Here is a 7045-nt window from a genome sequence, read left to right as displayed (position 1 = left end):
TATAGTATTCTTGGCTGCATGTTTTTCTCGTTTAGTGCTCTGAAAATATCATGCCAGCTCTTTCTGGCCTGCCAGGTCTCTGTGGATAAGTCAGCTGACAATCTAATATTTTTACCATTGTATCTTACAGACTTCTTTTCCTGGGCTGCTTTCAGGATTTTCTCTTTGTCACTGAGACTTGTAAATTTTACTATTAGGTGACGGGGTGTGGGCCTATTCTTACTGATTTTGAGGGGCGTTCTCTGAACCTCCTGAATTTTGATGCTCATTCCCTTTGCCATATTGGGGAAATTCTCCCCAATAATTCTCTCCAGTATTCCTTGTGCTCCCCTCTCTCTTTCTTCTTCTTGTGGAATCCCAATTATTCTAATGTTGTTTCGTCTTATGGTATCACTTATCTCTTGAATTCTCCCTTCGTGGTCCAGTAGCTGTTTGTCCCTCTTTTGCTCAGCTTCTTTATTCTCTGTCATTTGGTCTTCTATATCACTAAATCTTTCTTCTGCCTCATTTATCCTAGCAGTGAGAGCCTCCATTTTTTATTGCACCTCATTAATAGCTTTTTTTATTTCAACTTGGTTTGATTTTAGTTCTTTTATTTCTCCAGAAATGGCTTTTATATCTCCTGAGAGGGTTTCTCTAATATCTTCCATGCCTTTTTCAAGCCTGGCTAGAACCTTGAGAATTGTTATTCTGAATTCTAGATCTGACATATTACCAATGTCTGTATTGATTAGGTCCCTAGCCTTCGGTACTGCCTCTTTTTCTTTTTCTTTCTTTCTTTCTTTTTTTTTGTGGTGAGTTTTTCCGCCTTGTCATTTTGTCCACATAAGAGTATATGAAGGGGCAAGTAAAATACTATAAAGGTGGCAACAATCCCAGGAAAATCTGCTTTAACCTAATCAGAAGAGATCCCAAATCGTGAGGGGGGAGAAAGGGGATAAAAAGAGGTTCAAAAAGAAAGAAAGAAAGAAAAAGAAATGTAAAGAATTAAAAAAAAGAAAACGAATAAAGAAAAATTTAAAAAAGAAAAAATATATATATAAGATAAACTAGTTAAAAAACGTTAAAAAAGAAAAGGGTAAAAGTTAAAAAAAATTTAGCAGAAGAAGAGAAAAAAAATGAAAAAGAAAAGAATTAAATTAACTGCAAGACTAAAAAAATCACAGGGAGAAAGCCATGAGTTCCGTGCTTTGCTTTCTCCTCCTCTGCAATTCTGCTGCTCTCCTTGGTATTGAAAACGCACTCCTTGAACTTGGTCTTGGCTGGATTTCTTGTTGATCTTCTAGGGGAGGGGCCTGGTGTAATGATTTCCAAGTGTTTTTGCTCCAGGCGGAATTGCACCGCCCTTACCAGGGCTCGGGCTGAGTAATCCGCTTGGGTTTGCTTTCAGGAGCTTTTGTTCCCTGAGTGCTTTCCGTAGAATTTCGGAGGATGGGAATACAAGTGGCAGCCTTCTGGTCTCTGGCCGGGAGGAGCGGAGAGCCAGGGCCACAATCCTCAGTGCGCCCTCAGAGAGCAGTGCCCAGCTACTCCTGTCTGCCTGACCTCCGGCCGCACTCCGAGCTCACCGAGCCTGCGACCGGTTCAAGGTAACCCCAAGCTATGAGCTTACTGTCGGCTCTGTCTCTGTACCTGGTTTTCCTGTTCCAATACCTGCAAGCTCTTCAACACTCAGACACCCCTGATCCTTCTGTGACCCTGCGGGACCTGAGGCCATGCTGACCCCGTGTGGGTTTCACCCCGGTTTAGCCTCTGGAGTGATGTCCCTCAGTGGAACAGACTTTTAAAAGTCCTTATTTTGTGCTCTGTTGCTCCACCGCTTGCCGGGAGCCGGCCCCTCCCCCAGGGGTCTATTTTCCCGTTGCTTTGGATTCACTTCTCCGCTGGTCCTACCTTTTAGAAAGTGGTTGTTTTTCTGTTTCCAGAATTGGAAACAGAATGGATTTGCAGGTGTTTGCAATCTTTAGATAAGCTATCTGGCTGATCTCCTGCTAGCTGATGTTGTCTCAGCCTGCTACTTCTCCACCATATTGATTCCTCCCCCTAAGCCATTTTCTTAGGACCAAGGGTCCATCCAGGGATGAGCAGCTCATGGACACATCCCCCCATCCTAGCTGCCCAACCCCCCACCGAGTTTCCTTCTGGGGCACTCGCGAAGCCCATCTTTTCAAGACCCCTCATGTCCATGGAGGGCCCAACAGGAACCAGGGAGGCTGTGCAGGCCACGCATCGGCCTTGTCCAAACCACTTAGCTCTGCTGGGAGAGCACGCAGCAGCACATGGCACACCAACTCATGCGTGGGGCCAGTGGCCAACACACCTAGGGTACCCAGAAGTGACTTTCACTTCATTCCCGCATATAACTTTCCCCAGCAATCTAAGGATGGAAAACCATTCTCAGCTTGTGGGCTGTGTGGAAACAGATGGCAGGCCGGATTTGGCCCAAACGTTGGTTCTGAGCTGCTTGAGGACAAAAGATTGTGTTTTTCTCTTTGCACACCCACAGCGAGTAGCAAGATCCGCAGCCAGGTGCTTAGTAGAAAAAGCACTCAGTACTTCCAGAACAAATGGGACAGTTTCTCATAGTACACTGTCATCAGGGCCACAATCCATATTCAGAGACAAATGCAAAGGGGAACAGAGACAATACATAGCGACCTCCTTTCACAACTTTCTACTCAAAAACATGACAATCCCATACCAGAAGAAGGACGTGATCCTGTAGATGACATACTGCATCAGCTGTATCCTGGGGGGAGGAGGACGCAAGGGTGACATTTGTCACAGTGAAGAGCAGACGCTGTGGGCCTCTGGATGGAAGGCGTGATGAGGCTGTGCCACGTCCTGGGACCCCTTCCCATCCCACTGCTGGCAGCCCCCCAACAACCCACCCAACAGCAATCTGGGCCAGACACCCCCAGGGCCAAAAATTGCCTGACTTCTCAGCCCTTCCTCCTTCTGCCTTCTCCCATGGGCTTTTGTTCTGCCTGCATCCAAGTAAGCATTAACCAGAAGCCTCCATTTCATGCTAGCAGGGCCATCCCAGGGCAGTCGCCTGGTGGATGCCCTTCCCCAGGGAAGCCAGTACTTACACCTCACTCAGCAGGGCGTGGTCACTGGTGTTGGTGGAGAAGTGCTGCTCAAGGATTGCCACGGTGCCCGCCAGGGCCATGTGCCCACAGCCACAGAACAGGGCGACCCCAAAGAAACAGAGGATAGTGGCCACCAGAAAGGCGTAGGGGACCCTCCCAGACACTTGATGCAGCATTCAAAGTAGCCTGGACCCAAAGGAGAGAAAAGGCAGCAATTATGGGTGAGACATCTCGGTCTTCATCAATACCACCCCTTCGCAGAGAGGGCTCGCCCTTGCCAGTTCCCCTGTAGTGCTCTGCGATTAAGCTCGCCATGCTGAGGGCCAGTGGGGTGGCTGTCCTTGACTCATGTTCTGGTGCAGAGGACCCCGGGGCTCCAAGAGGCGAACATTGCTTAATTTACTCTGGGTGAGTAGCAGAGCAACCAGTCGATGAGTTAGGGACTAAGTCACAGTTCTAGGGCTTCCCCATTGACCTGGGGCTGGCGGGATTGGGAGTGCTGCTCGAGTGACAAGGAGGAGCAGTTGTTCCGCTAACAAAGTCAACAGAGATGACAGCAGTGAAGCTGGGTTTAGAAAAAAATATCAACATGGGCATTGTGGAAAGGTGGTGGGTCTCTTTGGTCCCTACATGTACAAAGTCACCAACATCCACTCAAGTGGGTCCACTCAGGTTTCATTCATGTCAACATCAAACCCCCTCACCTCTTTAATAAAAATGTCTACCCGGCCCAAGCAACACCAGCAGTGCATTATCCCTCCTCCCTCTCCTCCCACCACACTTCCACCTGGCTCCTTCCCCAAAATGTGTTCAGAGTAAGAATCCAGAACTGGTGGGTGACATTTAAGTACTTGAAGGCAAAGGAACAGAAAAGAAAGATAATTACAAAACAGATAAAGACAAAATGAGCATCAATGAAGTGAAATGAAGAGCCAAAGTTAACAGTTCATCCTAAGATGATTTTTCTTCATTTTTAAAATAAACTTTTACTGATGAGGTCCATAATGCTCCCCACAAGGGACAGAGCCAGGTGACATTTTCAGTTTGGGAACATCTCTGCTTCATCTAAAGTAGTGGTGGCCTTGAGGTTAGGTATCCTGTTTGTATCGTCCAGGCCTTTAAGTAAATGGCTTGTCAGGGAAATCTAACCTGAATGCATCATGATGTTTAATAGCAATCGAGAGCAGTTATTTGCTTCAAGGCCAGCACATTAACCCGGCTGCAACTCCCGCCCCTGGAGTGGTCTTTCCAGTAGACAGGGAAGGACTGGAGATGGGCTGCACCATTTTGAGGAGCATCCCATTCAAAAGCAGCATCTGTCTAAACCCATCACAAGAGAGGACTATAAACCAGATTCCTCTTCAGATATGGAAAATAAAGAAAGGTCTGGACTAAATAAGAAAGTGTGCTTTCTTTCACTGCAAAAAAGACAGATGGCTGTCATCATGGTGACCAACCTCCATGAAATGGGTTTATGAAACCATGTACAATGGGAATCAGTGTGTGAAACAGTTCAAGTTCACCAGCAAGTCAAGACCTTTGGATACCTGATATTTGGGAGCAAGGAGGATGGCGTTCCGTCGTATTCTGTCATACGGCTCTCTAGGGAATGAGGGGAGGGGAGAAGTGGGCCACTGAAAGTACAAATTCTCTCCAGACTCCCAAAGCAAGAGCAACGACAGCCCTCAGCCTCGTGTCCCACTACGTAAAGAGAACGCAGACCCCCATGTAGGGTGTTGCTCACCCTTCTCCCCCTTTCTCAGCCTGTAAGATGGTGTGAAGATCAAGATGATCGCCTGCTTCCCCAAGTCACAGTTGGTCCCCACTAACCAAGTCACAGTTGGTCCCCATTGGACCAACAGACATGGATGCCCTTGGAACCACGTTATCCGATAGAGTGGCCGATAAAACAATTCTGCTTCTCTGTTGTCCTACCATATTTCAAATGCTCAACAGCGGCACGTGCTATAGGCTACCATACCGGACAGTAACTATGGAACATTCTATTCTCACAGAACTCTGATTTGGAACATACATTTTTACTTGCTGCCTTTGTTATTTTCTGAAAAGTGAGTTGGATTCTTAGGAGTTTGGATTTCATGCATTCAGTACTCTTTGGAGGCTTCTGCAGAAAGACCAGTGTGCAGGCCAGGCACACAGCAGACATGCCAGGATGGACACGTCACCTGGGCTGATGTTCAAGTGTGTCCCGTGCATGCATTCTGGGAAGACCACGTCCTTCCTCACGGCAGCAAGTGGGGGTGTGGTGGGGCAGCGTGCTTGCCCTTGAACGGCAGCACTCAGCCTTCCAAGCCCACAGCTGCTACTTCAAAACAGTGTCTTATCCAAAGGGTTAGAGCATTCTGTTTCTTCCAAAGGAACGATTGCAGCTGCTCCCTGCCTCAGAAAAGACAAGTGGGGTTAGAAGAACGAAGCCATCCAGGCCCAGATTTACCAGCAGAGGAAGGCTCAAGATTCTCTCGGAGTTCCTGTTCTCAAGGACTGCAGATACCCTGTGCCAAGGGGCAAGTTTGGAACAGCAGGGAAAACCAGGGACTGGAGGATTTGGGGGATCATGTCAATGAATGACACTCTCAGCACCCACCAGTGCTCGTACGTATGCAGCAAATGATTTTGTGGCTGCAGGTACTGGTTCCCATATACAACAGCTTACCACATCAGTCATTGTGGTTCCACACACACAGAGCTAAGGAAAAAAATTCATTTATTTGTTTGACATAGAGAGCGAGTGAGCAAACGTGATCAGGAGGTTGGGGCAGATGGAGAGGGAGAAGCAGAATCCCCGGTGAGCAGGGAGCCTGATGCGGGGCTTGATCCCAGGACCCTGAGATCTTGACCTGTGCAGAAGGCAGAGGCTTCATCGACTGAACGCTCTGAGGTGCCCACAGACAAAATTTTTACAGATCCTGCCAGCCAATGTGAATAGAATCTTCTGGAACACAACACAGGAAGAATATATAGGAAATCACATAGCTGGATGCAGAGCATATTCTACCTTGTTGGTCAGTGACCTGCGGGGCTGACATTACATGTGCGGTGGCCCCCTGACCTTCTATGAATGGATCACCCCACTGGACTTTCTAGGTCATTCTAGAAGCTCTCTGTAGCCAAGTGTGTAAGGTATTTTTATGCACAGGGTGGTCTGGGCCTATGCCACACATGTATCCCACAGAAATCTAAATGCTCAGAATCAGCTTTCTGACTACAGATAGCAATACTGTTTGTGTTCTCATGTTGACAGAACAAGCAGGTATATATGTGGCAGAGGGTGGCAGCGGAGGCCAGGACAGTGACGTGTGCTCAGGCCAGCCTCCCAGGCATCCGCCCTGCACTCTTAAGGGGCCCCGTGCTCAGCTGAATGCGCTGCTATTGCCGTCTTGACAGTTGTCATCATCCTTGAACAGGGGTGTCGGAATCTTCCTTCTGCACCGGGCCTGCCACTTCCAGAGCCAATTCCGAGCGAGGCATGTGGGAGGAGACAAGAGGCCTTCTTTTCCCTTGATAGGCCCACGGGAGCATCCTGTTTCATTTCATAGTGTTCCCAGTACGGCCAAGAATGGCACATGCTGCCTCGCTGGCCACGCCATCCTGAGCCCAGTGCCCCAGCTCTATAGAGACACAAGTCAGGGTCAAAAAGGAGGACAGGGAGCAGCCTCCCACTCTGACAACCATCAGAGTCAAGGCTCCAAGTTCTCCTAAGCCAGAGGTTGGCAAACTACATACAGTCTGTGTTTTTGTAAACACAGTTTTCCTGGAACATGACTGTACCTATTCATTTATACACCGTGGCCACCTGTGGCCTACAGTGGCAAGTACAGTAGCCAGGACATACAGCATGGGCCTTGCAAGACTGGACTTGCTCCCCATTCATGGAAAAGGGTGGCAGAGCCACCCTGGGCGGCCGTGGCACTCAGAATGTGGTCCCAGGCCCA

This window comes from Mustela nigripes, unplaced genomic scaffold (assembly GCF_022355385.1).
Source record: "Mustela nigripes isolate SB6536 unplaced genomic scaffold, MUSNIG.SB6536 HiC_scaffold_20, whole genome shotgun sequence".
In the NCBI taxonomy this organism is placed as follows: domain Eukaryota; kingdom Metazoa; phylum Chordata; class Mammalia; order Carnivora; family Mustelidae; genus Mustela; species Mustela nigripes.
Note: the sequence above shows the minus strand (reverse complement) of the source record.